Source organism: Erpetoichthys calabaricus, chromosome 3 (assembly GCF_900747795.2).
Source record: "Erpetoichthys calabaricus chromosome 3, fErpCal1.3, whole genome shotgun sequence".
NCBI lineage: Eukaryota > Metazoa > Chordata > Cladistia > Polypteriformes > Polypteridae > Erpetoichthys > Erpetoichthys calabaricus.
The window spans coordinates 277,225,969-277,243,567 of record NC_041396.2 but is presented as its reverse complement, the minus strand read 5'-3'; the positions used below and the strand labels follow the sequence as shown (position 1 = coordinate 277,243,567).

The following is a 17,599-nucleotide window of genomic DNA, read 5'->3' as shown; positions in this document are numbered from 1 at the left end:
ATGGATGTGGTGAGAGAAGACATGCAAGTGACGGGTGTGACAGAGCAAGATGTAGAGAACAGGAAGATATGGAAGAAGATGATCTTCTGTGGCAACTCCTAACAGGAGTAGCCAAAAGAAGAAGAAGAAGAAGTTTTAGTCGTTTCCATAGGAAACACTCCCTAAACTCTTTGGGATACACTAATTTGTGATGTCATCAGGGAGACAATTTAAAGTTGCCACAGACAGGTACAATGCATCCGAATTTGATGGATAAACCTTTGAATTGCTGTGCAAAAGACCTCATTTTATTATTTTTTCTCTTTTTAATTTTCCTGGTTAAATCTCTGCTGCGGTGGGTTGGCACCCTGCCCAGGATTGGTTCCTGCCTTGTGCCCTGTGTTGGCTGGGATTGGCTCCAGCAGACCCCCGTGACCCTGTGTTTGGATTCAGCGGGTTGGAAAATGGATGGATGGATGGACAAATCTCTGCCTGTTTTTTGACTCTGGATATTGGATTGCATTTTGGTTTTGGTGGAAGACCCTCTGTATTAGACCTTGGCCCATTTTGACCTACACATGTTCTACTGGTTGGTTTAGTTGAAAATCAACTATTACAACACTGCAGCACCATTTTGAAGACCATTTGCTATTATGTGATGGAGGGTAGCTACGGGCCGTGTCCTGGAAGTTGCATCCCATGATGTCATTGGTACTTCTAGAAACTCTCGTTAGTGTTGTTTCTTTACTTCTCTAGCTACTGACAGTACTTCTTTATTTCTGTCTTTTGATTCTGAATTTTGATTTGTCTCAGGTGTATGGTTGATTGTCTTTTTTGCCTGATCCCTGTTTTGTTTAATGATAACATTTCATCGAATGATCCTTACTTTTTTTGCAATCTGTTTCAGTACACTAGCAAGTTACATTTTACTGCTCAGGGTCAAATGAGGTATTTGACAATCATGTATGTGGACCATCCATGTGCAATGTCCCAAGCAACACTCCTCACCTAGCTGACCATAGATCAATGCCATACTTTACAAATGGAAATATTGGATTTACTCTTTCACACTTTTTTTCTTTGCTTAGTTCAGTTGTGGCTTAAAATTATGACATGTGAAGGATTTGCAGTAACAATGAAAAACCACAGTTTGTCCTTTCTGGTGAGTTTAACTTTTGTTATGGGCTATGATTTTCTGTCTCCATGTACACATAATATTATGTTGTTGTTGACATAATACGGGTTTACTCAAAGTATATCTAGTTTAATTAATTTCTATTAGAAATGCTTTCTCCAGCTCCACTATTTCCTTAAGATCTTACTGACAGGTATGCTGCTTACTTCCTACAAGCTCTTACATTTTAAAAGGGAATTAAAAATTCTTTGCTAGTGATGATGACATTCCTCAAAGTTCTCAAACAGACATGCAAAGAAATAGAAGGAGAATTTAAGTGGACCTGCCTATAGCCTGTATCTCTGTGATTACTATGCTGACATAATCCATGTTTCCAGCAGCGGATTTGCTGTGTTCTTGGTTGGTAAAATTGGGTTTTGATTTATATTGTTAGGTATTGAATTAATTTAACTCTAATCAGATTACTTGGTTACTTCTTGTAACACTAAATTATGGTTAAATTATTTAAGGCTTGGGAAGGTTTGTAGCTTTGCAGGGTTATGGATAACTGTATCTAATCTGATGCATTTGCTTACATCATTACTTTAAAAAGACATTAATCTTCTTCCAGACTTGCAGATAGATCTGCATGACTAATCTAGTCATAGTAAAGGTGTCTCTTTGAAAGTATTAAGTGTAGTTTTGGACCCTTCTACTCCCAGTATAGTACTTCCATCCATCCATCCATTGTCCAACCCACTGAATCCGAACACAGGGTCACGGGGGTCCGCTGGAGCCAATCCCAGCCAACACAGGGCACAAGGCAGGAACCAATCCCGGGCAGGGTGCCAACCCACCGCAGGACACACACAAACACAACCACACACCAAGCACACACTAGGGCCAATTTAGAATTGCCAATCCACCTAACCAGCATGTCTTTGGACTGTGGGAGGAAACCGGAGCGCCCGGAGGAAACCCACGCAGACACGGGGAGAACATGCAAACTCCACGCAGGGAGGAACCGGGAAGCGAACCCAGGTCTCCTAACTGCGAGGCAGCAGCACTACCACTGCGCCACCGTGCTGCCCGTATAGTACTTATGTTGGTTATTTTTATTTAGTGCTCCTGTATTTATAGAGACAAAAGTTTTATTTACTTTTATGCCTATGAAAAATTGTTTTGTATTAAACATTACAAACATAATTTAATGGGTACTGGATCAACATTTAGTATTTCAGTTGTTTTGACTGGGTCAGAGTGAATGTTTGGGATATAACAAATCAAAACTTCTTATCCTGCAGGCAAATCTGTTTATTTCTCTAACAGAATATTGTCATTATTCAAAGCAAACAAAAGGCTGATTTATTTCATATTTTGCAAAATGATCACAGAATTGTCATTTTGAAAATATTGCTGAGTTAATTTTCTTTCTGGTCTTTGTAATCATGTTGTGTTTTAGTCATATGTGAAACAAAGTGACTAAAATTGCTCACAAGAACTCTAATATGTAATTGGTGTAATGTTTGTGCACAAATGTAAAAATACACTCAAATAGTGACTTTCAAAAACAAATGAATGCAATATGTCCACTTACACTGTATAAATAATAAGCTTTATTATTATTGGATAGCACATTTTTAACAATACTGGTATGTCTCCAATGCTTTTAGTAAATAACAAAGACCCAGAAATAAGCACAGAGTGGCATGCCTCCACAATCCATCAGTACGTATTTGAATTTGTGTAGTGGAATATGTATATGTTAATTTTCATTTATGCAGTAAAATCTTCCATTTTCTAGTTGTATTCTGAGGCAAGCATTTGCAATCATTTCCATGTATCCATGCATTCAGTTTTTGTATTTTCCTTTTATTTTAATAGGGCCAAGGGCGGTTGGAGCACATCCGAGTATATTTTGGTGTAACACAACAACTTGTCAATCTATCACAGGACACACTTGTGCACACAGTCATCATCCCTTATATCAGGTGTCACAAACTCGACAGAAACCCCAGAAAGGTTTGGGGCAGCCACCTGTATATTATTTCCTGGCTGCAAAATTGGTTGAATTATTGTACTGATGTGTACAGATTGGAGTCCAGAACAGGACTGATTAGAGATGGTCAAAATGGCGGTTTTAAAGGCAAACAGAGGAAATGACATCATCAATGGGGCAGAACCAGAAGTGGTGTCATCTGGCCCAGGACTGGCAGTTGCATCATCAGTGGGGCTGGGTAAAAATGGAAGTGACGCCTTTAGGGCCGGAAGCAGAAGTGATGTCATCAGGGCCAGGTGGAATTTCCCGTAACTGGTCTGCAGAGAAGTGAGACAAAAAGTCAGTGTACTCCGCCACCCCCTGGTCTGGCGTGGAATTACTCTCATTCAGGCCCTTTAGCTGCTTCCCATGCGCACATGTGTGACACAGGTCAATTCAAAGTCATCACTTTAGATAACCAGCACATTTTGGGAAACTATAAGCACATAGGAAGAACCTGCACAATATACATTAACAGTGATTGTGTCCTTTTGTCACCAGTTTTTGAGTCAGTAGTACTAAAACATTTTTATTACAATACCACATTTTCATAATAAATATTCTCAGTTTTATTGTAGTCCCATGGAAAGAAGTAGTCCTAATCCAGGGCTACAGCTGTATGATGATTTTGTTTCAATAAAGAAACAAGTATTAACAAATATAAAAGAGTTAATACTCATGAGTACCCAGGAATAACATAGGAGTTGTAAGCAAAATCTCGAAATCAAGAAAAACAAAACAACAACTAGAGGTAAAGTTAGTCATGACTGTTGAAATGGAAACTACATATCCCATCATCTTCCTATGTTTTTGATATATAGGAGGTGATAACGTTTTTTAGTCTGATTGTATTAAGAGAAACACCAATGAAACCGAACAATTGTTAATTTCTACATCATGCCCATTAATACTAATACACTTGCTATAGTGTTCACAGTGCATTTCTATGACACTCAAGAAAACTTTCTGATGTGCTTGTGTAACAGCTGTTTTGTAGATGACATGTTTATCATTGCTGTAATCTGTACCACTGTGGTAGAACTTCAAACTGGAGAATAGGTGGTGTTCATATGGAGCCAGGTCTGGAGAAATAGGTGGGCATGGCATCTTTTTCTAATTATACTTTCACAGAGCAGTCTTTGCACGTGTGTCGTGTTAGTGATGGTATTGTAATGAAGCATAAGGTGGAAGATCAAGAGCATTCCTCACTGGTTTTCTCTACTGACACTTTTATATTCTCTGTTAAGATTTGATACACTGTGCCAGCGTTCTTCTGTTGTTGATGTCAAAGAGTGACCAGACCTTGAGCCAACTTTGAGAGACGTTCTTCCATGAATTATTTATTTAGTCTTTCTTCTCACTGCATAAGAGGATCTGGTCTTTAAACATTGACTAAGTGAGAATGAATCACTGAAGGTGTATTGTTGGCTAATGTCAGAAATTCATTAGTGGCATGATATTTGATATTGCAGTTTTTGACATGATGTTGACATGGTTCTGAAACAAGAAAAATACAATATAAACCACAAATGGTACAAACTTTTCATGCACATAGTTTAGTACCCAAAACCTAATGTTCAACTACTTACAACATCAGCACCAAGGAATACCTATTTTATAATTAGACTCAACTTTTGATCACCTCTCATATGTGAATAGTTTACTTCTCACTGTATAGAATTAAAAATGATTCCAAGGCAAGGTGGTTACCTAGTTTTACTGTCACCTCATATCTCATAATAACTAAATTTGGTTACTGATCCTTCACATGCTGTGTGAAATTTTCATGTTCTTCCTATATGAGAGTGGGTCTTACTCAGTAACTCTGGTTCCCTCACATATCCAAAGGACATACTACATTAATTGTTGAATCAAAGTTAGCCCTGTTTGTTCTACAGTTGACTGATAACTGATAGCATAAGGTTGGTTCTTGCTTTGTACCTAGTGCTCCAGGGATATATCTTTGCTGTCTGTGCCCTTGTAGTAGAACATGCAGATGAAGAAAATGAATATGTGTGTAAGATAATGAACAAAATCAAAAATTGACATCAATAGGAAGATACAATTAAAATATGACTTACAATTTATCTTCAAAAGATATTATTAGAAGCAACTATACTGTACTGTGTTAAGTCAATAGAATGTGAAAATGCCTTCATCTTGAAAAGAGTTCTATCAAAACAATAGTTGTTGCTGTCTTACCTTCTAGTAACATGTGAGTCATGTTTCAGGTGCACTTTCAGCAGAATAATATTAACATTGTTATCTCCCATGTGCTTCTGGCAAGCTCTAGCTGAGATAATACTAATAATGCATTTTATTTATAGGGCACTTTACATTAGCAGTAAATCTCCAAGTGCAACATAAAAAGTTTAAACAAAGGTAAAGCAAGATAAAAACAGAGATAAAACAACAATAATTATAGCATTCTTGTTAATAAGCTTTCCTAAATAGAAAAGTCTTTAGCTGTTTTTTAGAACAGCCCACAATCGTGTTGTGTTCTTAGGCTCTCTGGTAGGGCATTCCAGAGCCGTGGAGCAGCGACTGCAAAGGCTAGGTCACCGATTGTATGAAGTTTGGTCACAGGGGGGCGAAGGCGGTAGGTATTTGCAAAACGGAGGTTTCTTGCAGTGGATTGTAGTATAAGGAGTTCCTTGAGATATTGTGGAGCATTTCCATGGATACACTGGTGAGTAAACAAACAGAATTTGTATTCGATACGGAGATGGATAGGGAGCCAATGAAGTGACTGAAGGATTTGTGAAATGTGTTCATATTTCCGCACCCTCATCAGAATTCTTGCAGCACTATTTTGAATTTGTTGTAGCTTTTGAAGGCTCTTGTTGGGTATCCCGATGAGGAGTGCATTGCAATAGTCCAGTCTGGATGAGACAAAGGCATGAACCAGCTTTTCAGCATCACAGAGGGAGAGGTAGGGACGGAGTTTGGCTATGTTTCGGAGATGAAGGAATGCAATTTTACAAAGGTGATGGACATGTGCATCAAATGACAGATGGGAGTCTAACTTGACACCCAGATTTGTAACAGAAGGGGGGGAGAGGGTAATGGTACGGTCAGAAAAGGAAATACAATTTACAGAGGAACTAAGTTGATGGGGGGTGCCAACTAAAAGAGCTTCAGTTTTGGTGCTGTTCAGCTTGAGGAAGATGTCATGTGTATTGTTTCATAGTGGTTTTCTCTTTGACACTCTCCCATAAAGCTGTGACTGTTCAACCACCTGGGCAACAATTGTTGTCAGCAGTCTATCCAGTCTCATCCACTGTAGCTTAAAACTTCTATAGAGCTCTTTTAAGTTTCTTAGTGGCCTCCCTCACTAGTGTTTTTTTCTTGCACAATCACTCATTTGTAGTTAGTCTGCTCTAGGCAGATTTACAGCAGTGTCATATTCTTTCCATTTTATATTGATTGACACCAAAGGATATACAGGTATTCACTGACTTGGCTATTTTCTAGTCTCCATCCCCTGAGTTGTGCTTTTCAATCACCTTTTCATTGAGTTGCTCGGAGTGTTCTTTTGTCTTCATTGTGTAGTTTAGGCCACTATACTGACTCACCACATTTTGGACCTTACAGATACAAGAGTATTTATTCAGCAATCAATTGAAACCCCTTTGACTTAGAAAAGGTGAGCTCTATTTAATTAAATACGTGATTTCTAAAACAGATTTGCTGCACCATTGATGATTTATACAGTATGTGTTCATATTAAAGAAAAAAATACTTAATGCAATCAATTATGTTTTTTTATATTTGTAATTAATGCAGACCACTTTGCACAGATCTGTTTTCACTTTGACATTAAAGAGTCTTTTTTCTGTTGGTCAAAAAGTCAAATTAAATCCACTGCTATTGTGAACGTCCAAGGGGGCAAATAATTTTTTTAGACATTGTAAAATATATCTCTTCATTCTGACCCTCCTCCATTGAGGGTTGGTTTATTAGTTACACTGCTTTTCAGCATTGGAATAAACCTCCTTTTCATATTTGGCCTTTAAATTCCATTTCACTCTTAGAAAACATCTCCAAACTTGCTTCTTAAAATTTCCAACTCTCCATCAATAATTTTCTTTTAACCCTTTAAGATTTTTCTTATTTTTAATTATCCCATTTAATTTTTATTCTGTTTACAGTTATTGTTATATCAGATGGATAGCCGAAAGATGTAAAAACATTGTGTAAGACAATGGACAAACACAGATTAAAGCACAGATCAGGCTGAATGAAAGCTAATGGAGCAGACGAAGTTGCCAAAATTGTAAGGTTTAAGTTGAAGGTTTTTCAAAATTAATAAACATGAAACAAGAGACCAGCATGAGACTAGGACATACTGATTAAATACACAAATGTTTCATGAGTGCTTCAAGCATGTACTGAAGCAAACAGACAAAGGAACTTTCACTAATGCCTGAGTAGGTGGCATATGTAACTAGTTAATGGTATGATGGTGGTGATGCCAACAGCCAGGTAGAATGCAAACCTATATGTGGTAAAAGCATGTCAGCAGCCAAGGAAAATAGAGACTATTTGAATCTATTAAGTCAGTGTCATCCATTGGCCTAAATTAAATGCATGACTGTACCATGTATTATTCTTTTATATTTACCAGTATGCTGGCAGGTTACAAGTTAAAGTCTCTCATGTACTTTTCCCTTGTCTTTACTACATGGGGAGGAGGTTCCAGCATAATTTTTTGTATATATAATTAATAATACTTTCTTGCACAAAATATTTCAATTCATATTTCCCAGCTAGTCTCCAAAATCATAGAGAACTTTTTAACAGTTATGAAAGTAGATGGTTGATGAAGGGATTCATTAAATATCAGTTTATAATTGCATATGAAGGGACTGCATGTAATACAAGTAAAGATTAGCTTTTTGGACTAAGTTGTTTGTCTCACTCTGGAATGGTAAAGGAACCACTTTGAAAGCAGAAGCATTAAGCAGAAAGTCTAATAATATAGTAAATCTCTCAGACGTCCTCCATGTTTAAAAAAAATGGGTAAAGCTAGAACCATTTCTTCACATAAAAATACTGTTGCTGGAACAGATACCATCACAACTTTTGAGAACCATTTGGACAAACAACTGATACACTTTTATTTGGGAATCCCACTTGAAAAATCCAAAGAGCTATCAAATTAATTGAAATAAAAACATAAGGAAAGTCTTCATGAAAACAATTCACTTAGCCTAACTCTGCTTGTCAGTCCCTAACCAATATAGCTTTTGCAACATAACATTAAAATGAAATTTGAAGATTCTCAAAGTACTGATATCTATTATAGTGCTTTTATTTTATGAATATTTTGTTCTCTGTGTAAAGAAGAACATACTACCACTTGTAGGAAATTTACATTTAAACAACTTCAGTTTGTGTCCTTGTGTTCTACCTTGTGGCATCTACCTTCTACAATTATTGTGGATGTTGTTCACTGAATCTTTTGTAGCACTGTTATTTCCCTTGTACTTTTAGGTCCTCATTAAGAAGAAAACTTTATTAATTTATTTTCTGAACATACTGTAAATATTCAATTAAAGAGTCACATAAAAGCTGGAGTCTTACTATGTCAGAATCATGGACAAATGTATAATGTGCCAGTTATCTTTATAGTCTTTGAAAATGGGGATAAAAGATATGCTGTTATTCATCCTTCCTTATATTTTTGAACACATTTTTCATTATTGGGTCATGGGAAATTGAACCTATTTCAGCAGGACCAAGCATAAAACAGGACCTAACCTGGACAGGCTACCATAACACTGAATAGCACCACCTATTAATTTATTTTTCTTCATAATGGTGCAGTTAGTAGGAACTGGCCAGTGGTTTTATACAGCATTTTATTTTTATAATTTTAAAAAGATGAAAGAAAATAAACTCCTAAATTTTACCATAATTCATAGTTCAACAGTACTTGCATTGTGCTCTGGTAAAACTGTAGCTGGGAAAATGGATTAGAGCTTGGCAGAAGGCATTTTACATCTGAGTGGGAATGCTTGAAGCCACAAGATTCAAGGGATGACTGAAGGAGATGCCAAGAATTATGATTATAGTACACCTGAATAGTAACATAAATAGACCTTCCAGAAATAATTTAACTTGTATCATTTGATATAGCGGCGGCATGGTGGCGCAGTGGGTAGCGCTGCTGCCTCGCAGTTGGGAGACCTGGGGACCCGGGTTCACTTCCCGGGTCCTCCCTGCGTGGAGTTTGCATGTTCTCCCCGTGTCTGCGTGGGTTTCCTCCGGGCGCTCCGGTTTCCTCCCAAAGACATGCAGGTTAGGTGGATTGGCGATTCTAAATTGGCCCTAGTGTGTGCTTGGTGTGTGTGTGTGTGTTTGTGTGAGTCCTGCGGTGGGTTGGCACCCTGCCCAGGATTGGTTCCTGCCTAGTGCCCTGTGTTAGCTGGGATTGGCTCCAGCAGACCCCCGTGACCCTGTGTTCGGATTCAGCGGGTTGGAAAATGGATGGATGGATGGATTTGATATAGCAAAGTCATGCATCTGTGATGGACTGGCATCCTTTCCAGTGTTGTTTCCTGCTTTGTGCCCAGTGCTGCTGGGATAGGTTCCATGCCCTTGAAGTTGGATTATGTATGTCTGATAATGCATGTGTTTAAGTTCTTCATGCAGTGACTTCATGGTAACATTCATTTATCTATTACTGAACCTTTTCAAATCATTTCTTCAGTCCGATTGAGTTTTATTTGAGTACTGCAGTGACTTGCTGCTTCTCAAAGATTGTTTCCAAGGTGGTCCATGTCTAATCAGCAGACATCTACTGCATGGTTTCTTTTTATGTTACATCCAAGGGTGAAAGATTGATAGATGGGAATATATTGTTACATTTTGGTAAAAGAATGTTATTAGAGGAAAACTTTTTAGACTTATTGTGTTTTCCACATTACCAGTCTTAAAAGCCAATAACAAGCATTATGAAATCCAATTTAATAAGGAGAATACTGTAATGGTATGTGTATGGTTCTATTTAGCATTCACTATGAAGGATAAATAATATAATCACTTGATAGTCCAATATAACAGCTTCACCTAATGCAGCTCTATTAGACACCCTTGTTAGCCTAACGAGCACTTAGCAGGCCTAATGTACCAAATTTCTGTTGGGGAAAAAGAAACTCTATATAAAAATGATAAATGTGTAAGCTATTTGAGGAGACGATCAGTAAAACTTAAGAGAAAGGATTTCATGATACCTGAACCACAAAACATAGCAGCTTTGTTTGTTTTTTCAAAATGACTTTGATTTTCTGTTCAAATGAAATGCGTGTGTTCTTTCATATTTACTGCTCTGCAGAAATTTGTTATCTGCAGGAATTTCTGTTTACTTTTTTAGGTAATAAAATGAGTGTCTCTGTCCTATATTTGTAAGCAAAACAATGAAACAACTGAAGCAGCAGCAGCAGAAGAGACCATTTAGAGAAATTTAGACCTAAACTAAATTAGCAGAAGATTAGTGCCGAGATATTGTAAAATGGCTGTGGTGGAAATCATACATGTGGCATCTTCCTTTCAAGAATCAGTTCAGCTTGCTTTTTGTTGTTAGGCCCCTTCCTCTGCCATCTGCATCTTAGGGAAAGCATTACTCTTTTTGGCACAAGAGTGTAGATGCTGAAGTTCCCTTCTTGAAGTGATGGCTGCTTCTCAGCCTTCAGACTGGATAACTGTTTAGCTTGGCAAACTGGATCTCATCTGTCAAGTTATCAAAGATAAAGAGTTTATTGGGTACAGCTCTTGAAGAGATAGATTGGCTTATAGCTTTTTCATTGGATTATTTTGCATATTTCTCCATCTCTGAGAGAATCCCAGAGAAGGTGCTCTGAAAGAATTCCCATGGAGTTCAATGAGTGTCTAGCGAATATGTCAGAGAGAGAGAGAGAGAGAGAGAGCTTCTTCAGGATGGCATGGAGAGTTTTAAAGAAAGGTTGAACCTTCTGATTGGATTGAAGTCACTTCCAGTTACAAAACCAGTGCCTTCTAGTAGGTGGGTACTTCTATCCATCTTAGTTGTGATTCCTTGAATTACAGGTCCTTGTACTTGCTTGAATCCATTTCACGCATTCTGGCTCAAGAGGAGCTTCTGGAGTGATGTCAGGTCACCCCTGATGTACACCTTCGTTATCAGATGAAGTCCAGGCATATCTTAGTACAAGATGTAGTTCAGTCACTTAGTTTGGAATGCAAGTGGGGGTTTTGGGCAGTTGGATGCCTGCACCCCTGTTAAATCTGCTTTCTTAACAGGTCTGGTGTGTCATGAAAGCCTAGCAGAATGGGCAATGCCAATTTTGTTCTACACCCTGGTTGTTACCTAACAAAGACAAGCTGGGTAACCAGAGGATTTCATTAAGAGAGGAACTATGCAAGTGCAGAAAAAAGAAACTATTCATATCAATCTTGCTAAGAAGCTGCAATATGCTCACTGTTTCCAAGTAAGTTTTTAGAAGTCCTTGTTGGATGACATGGCTAAGAAGAAGCATAGAATAAATGCTTTCATTAAAATAATGTTTGGTATTTTTCAAATGTGCATCTCAGTCACAAACGTTGTAGCTCTATAATGCATGCTGCAGTCACTAGCAGAAATGTACTTAAAATATACTGTCATGTTTTGGAGCATTCATTAAATATACAGATCTGCTTTTTCCAGTACAATATAACTAAAGCTGTGCCAACAACAAAATGTTGCAAGCGGTGGGTGTCACCGCCACATCCATGCACATTTTTGAACATACCTGATTTTATTAACACCCACCTTTAAACTCAAACAATAAGCAGAGCACTATCATTTGTGGTATGTTGAAAAAAAGATATTATACTGTTTTGGGGTACAACCTTTTTTTGTTTTGTCTTTTCTAGTCTTCTCACAGTCCATTTACTGTGTCCTGTTTGTTTATGAAGCTGACAGTCTTGGTTGCCATAACCTTTTTTTCTTGCCTTGTCTACATAAATATCCTGTTCTCAACCAGAAGGTGATTGCCCTAAATCCTGTTTGTCTGTGAAGCTGTGTAATTCAATCCAGTATCTGTTGCCCTTTTTCTTTCAGTCCACCTGCTTCTTCTCTGACAGTGACCTCTGAATGTTAAAGCAGCTAGCCAAATGAGACTGGCTGAGGATGTGTCATTTTGTTTACTGTCTCCCCGCTCTTCCTTGTGGGCGGCAATAACTTGTCTGTGCAAGTTTGCAGTGCTAATCATGTACAGTAGCTGCACAATAAACAGGTTTGATTTCTGCTTCTCACCCTGTCAAGTTCCTCAGTCAGTCTGTTTTCCCTCACTGAATTAACTTTGGGTGCAAAGCCAAACAATGCCCTTCCTAGTTAGCCAGCAGAGCAAGCTGCATTGGTGGTGCAAACCAGGATAAGGAATTTTAGAGCCTTGTTAAGAACAAAAATATATCTTTATTAATGTCTACATTGCAAAGCGATTTATTCAAAAACAGTTAAGAGATCAAAACACAAAAAGCAGGCAAATAATACAGACATTGAAGTCAAAACACAAAAAATACTAAACTTAATCACAGATGCTAATTTGGCACAATGTTGAAGACGTGAAGAAAGTGCTGTCCCTTTCATCATGCACATAACTTGTGTGACCAGACAACGGTGTGAGATGGACAGAACCAAGGACAAAAGCATGTGAGAGGAGGAGCCAGTAGCATAACCAAAGCACCTTTGTAGCACATGAATTGTTCATGTAGCAGAATTAATCCTTTTTTTTCTCTAAAAGTGCTTTCTCATTCTCCTTTTGAAAAATGTAGTCATACATGTACTGCACTCTGGTTTGACCATTTCCCTTGTATTTTTAGCTATTATTTTGTCTACTGTTTAGGTGTATGGATTCTGCTATACACAGATAACACCTCTCAGTTCTTATAATAAAGGGAGTTTAGCTTGTTTGTCTCTTGGGTTTAACTAATAGGAATTGTTTCTGTTTTTACTATTTCTTTACTTTGTGTTTGTGTTAATGTATTTGTTGTGAAGGTATTTACTATATTATTTATGTCATCTATTTGTAAATGTGTCTAAGAGCACTGAACATTGAACTCAGCAAACAGTGTTACCCAAGAATAAAGCAAACTTAATTTACCTTATATAAGACAACAAGGTATCTACTAGGCTTAAAGGAATAAAATACTGTTTTAGCTTTTTTCTCACCAACCTGGATTGTGACATATTTGCAGTATGAATGAAGTGGCATAGGTTCATTCTTTGATTAAACAGGTATTTCAGCATTTTCTTTTAAAGTTATGAGATTTTGGAAAGGGGAGCCTGCTTTTTACAAAGACATCTCTGTGCAAGTGTACACAATATGATAATTGTGAAGCATGATATATTAATGTAATGTGAGCATACCACGCTCTGTATTGCAAATCCTTCCCAAATAAAACATAAATGCTCTTTGAAAACCTTTTTGATCTAAACATCCACAGCAGGTGTTTCTTCACGTTAAAGATAACCACATAAGCTAAAAGGATTTAATTATTGGATACAATAACAACAATTTTTTTTTATATATATATTCATACAGACAGTGTAGCTCAAAGTGCTTTACAAGACGTCAAAGAGAAAGTTACATGAAAAAAAAATTAAGAATAGGCAATAATATTAAAAAATAAGTAACAAAAGAAAAAAGGTAAGATCAGATGGCCAGGAGGACAGAAAAACAAAAAACAAAAAAAAAAACTCCAGTTAAGCTGGAGAAAAAAAACAGGGGTTCTAAGGCCAAAAGACCACCCAGTCCCCATTCCTGCTTCATTGACATAACTGTTTTTACTCACAAAATAGTCATGTGAAGCATCACATAGAAGTACTCAAACTACTGATTTTTTTTTACTAAATGCATTCATTATTCTTAGAATCAATAAATAGATATCATATATAGTACCTTTGACATCACACATTCTTATAGACACTGTAATGTCAAAGACCTAAAGTGTTTTATCTAATACAGTCTAGTATCTGCTTAATACACGGATTAAAATGTGGTGGGGAAAAAAGCATGGCCAAGTAACTTTCAAAGCAGAGCAGTAAAGCCAGGCTACCTGGAAAAATATGTGCCTGGTCAAGCATTTGAGATATGTGCACAATACTCTGTCCAGAAATATATATTTTATATGTTAATCTATGTAGTTTGTAGAGATAACGGAGAAAAAAAACTTGTCATTGCTGGACAACAGCAAACAATATCAAAAAAAGTTCAAAAAAATCTCATGTTACTTGATTTGCATAAGCCCCCTGTCAAGTTGTAATATTGTATGCTCACAACTTCCCAAACACAATTATTTTTACTAAAGTATTGTTAAATAAACCTCTTCTGGGAAATACTCTCATGAGTGAAAATGGAACACACTCAGACGTGAATGAGCATATAAATTGTAGAGCTGCCACCCATTGTTATACTTATATTCATAGCAGTGAGCCACAACTGAAGTATCTCAGGATTACTACCAAGCGCCTTGAGCATGGGAAAGGCGCTATATAAATAAAATGTATTATTATTATTATTATTAATCAGCAGCAGGCTGTGATACTGCACTTGTAAATAAACCTTTTCCTTGTTGAAGCATCACTGATATGCACAACATCAAAGCATGTTTTTTTACAGATAGTATTTTCACTTGCTTTTCTTTAACTTTTAATCCTTATTTTTACATGTCTCTCACTATACACTTTTTGTTGGTATCACTTGAAGCGCATCGCTAGCCAATGAATAAGCTGTTATTGAGTTGTACTTCTTACCAGTGAATGTTACAGGGGTAGGTCTACAGTTCAAATGATCAAGCACCTCTGAGCATGTTCCATGAAATCATTTTCTGTAAGTGGTGAATTTAACAATATTTTAATAAAAATAAATGTGTTTGGGACATTGTGAGCACACAACCGGATGACTTTACATGTGGATAATATGGCACAAGTAATGTGAAATATTTTAATGGACTATATCCTTCTACATATGTGTACATTTTTGCTGGGTACTCAAGTATTCAATCACATGTAACCTGTCTGAAAAGATTAGGTGAACTGGTAATTCTGAAATGGCTTGGTGTCTTGTGATGGACCAGAATTCCATTGACAACTGGTTCCCTTGCCAAAAACACTTATTTAAATATGAAGGTGCAATAACTTTGGCTGTAAACAGATTATTCAGCCATGGTATTTCTAATTTAAGCAGGTCACGTACACAGCTCAAGTATTTCTCATTCATGGTATCTAAAGGTTTTTGGTACCCTAGGATTACTAAAACCTACATGTTCTTATAATGACCACTGGCCAGCAATGAGGTGCTGGTTATACCAAAACTGGAGACAGTGACATCCTATGTCAAAGCAGCATGCAGTCTATAATGTGTAACTAATTATTTAATTATTTAAGTACCCTATCAAACCTCCTACAAATATTATCTGCTTTGCACACAATATTTTATTTTTTACATAGTGTTTTACCCTCCATGGCTACCATATGGCTCTAAATTGACTGGTTGACTATAAATAAACACTGTTTTGTATTCTGTGAGATCATTTATCAGATAAATAAGGGTGACATCTCTAAACTTCAGGGTGGTCTTTTGCTCTTTATGTCACTGCTTTGTCCAGACTTCAGTAGTGAATTCAGTACCACCCAGTGGTTGATGGACTTTGCTCCACACAAGTGGTTGGTTTACCAATATATAATGAATCTTGGTATTTTTATACACAGTGACAAACTTGTCTAACCCATGTATAAGCTTTTATGCTGTAGGCTACTTTAATTTGTTTTGGAGTCAGTGGTTGTTAATCTAATAGAGGGCCTTGAAGAGAAGACAGGCCTCAGTGTCCACCAATTTTAAATCGCCTTTCTGCATTTGGCCCATAACAGCAGCATGTTTTGAAATGATAAAAGACATCACCCAGCTCAAATGCTATTTGTCTGGAGTTCTTCTTTTATCAGGATAGGCTCTTCTCTGGGTACTTAAAGCTTTCCTCCCACATCTCTAAAGTATATGGGATGGCTTAACTGATGACTCTAAATTGATCTTGTAAGAGTGAACATAGTTGTATACAGTCAAGTGTCCTTTGATGGTCTAGCTCCCTGTTCAGAGATGGTTCCTTTCTTGTATTTTATCCTTTTGGAATAGTCCCCTTGATGTTAATTACTTTGGCATATTTCAGGAACCCTATTGGTATCATGTCCTATCAGAATAGTCTTTAGCTCTCCATGATACAGAACTAGATTGCATGGGTTTTACAAAATTGAAAACTGGATTTCTTGTGTTTTGGCATGGTGACAAGGTTGTTAGCAATGCTACTTCACAGCTCACATTCAGTTTATACTTTTATTTTTTGTCTTTGTATTTCATCATCTCTAGAATTTACATATTCATTGTTAACTGTATAGACTATCTGGGAATGTGTGAGTGAAGCCTATGATAAACTGGTGTCTAATCCAGGTTGGCCCTGGCTTGTGTCCAAACCACAATGGAAAAAGCAGGTTTTGAAAATGAAACTATGCATATATACTGCAAAACAAATTTTGATTCATTTGTTTTAAACTACGAGAACTCCATGCACCTGATAATGTGGGGAAAGCTCTGGCTTCCCATGATTCTGTAACAGAAAAGGTAGATGTTGAAAAAAAATCAATGAAGTAAAACTAAACAGGTGCTAGAGGTCACCGGTCAACAAGACATAGTGCTCTTGTGGATAAACTGTCATCGGTTTAACTGCCATTTTCTGGGCCAAAAAAATCTGCAACCACTGACATTCATCACACCAAGTATAATAAGGGTTGTGTGATGCAGGATTTACGTATTGTTTGTCTATCCATCCATCCATTATCCTACCCGCTATATCCTAACTACAGGGTCACGGGGTCTGCTGGAGCCAAACCCAGCCAACACAGGGTGCAAGGCAGAAAACAAACCCCAGGCAGGGTGCTAGCCCACCGCAGTATATTGTATGTGGCATAGGTTAATACTGAAAATGCTGGTGGAGCGCCATCGCTGATTTACAGTATCCCTCTCAAAGTAAGCTTTTTAATGCTGACTAGCTCTATATTATTTGCACATAACTATACCTGCTAATTTCCATTTCCACTGTATGGCGGCCGCTCTGGGAGTTTCGCTCCACATCTGTATGGAAATAACGTAAAAATTAACGTCCTGCAATTAGGTTAGGTGGACATCCTCCTTTCGTAGATGTGGCCTTGAAGTAGAGCTTCCGTTTTCGTTTGAAAATCGTTGCACGTTAAGCTTCTAGTCGCAAATTTAGTGTTATACAGTTTGAGTAACGAAGTGAAACGCCCCTTTAAATCATCCATCCATTATCCAACTCGCTGAATCCGAACACAGGGTCAAGGGGGTCTGCTGGAGCCAATCCCAGCCAACACAGGGCACAAGGCAGGAACCAATCCTGGGCAGGGTGCCAACCCACCGCAGGACACACACAAACACCCC

The 17,599-nt window shown here is 37.5% G+C and overlaps 1 protein-coding gene across 1 annotated transcript in view; it reads left to right on the top strand.

Moving 5' to 3' along the window:
• The window catches only part of tp53 (tumor protein p53), an 84,112-nt gene that overhangs the window by 10,139 nt on the left and 56,374 nt on the right, over positions 1-17,599 (top strand). The window lies entirely within an intron of this gene.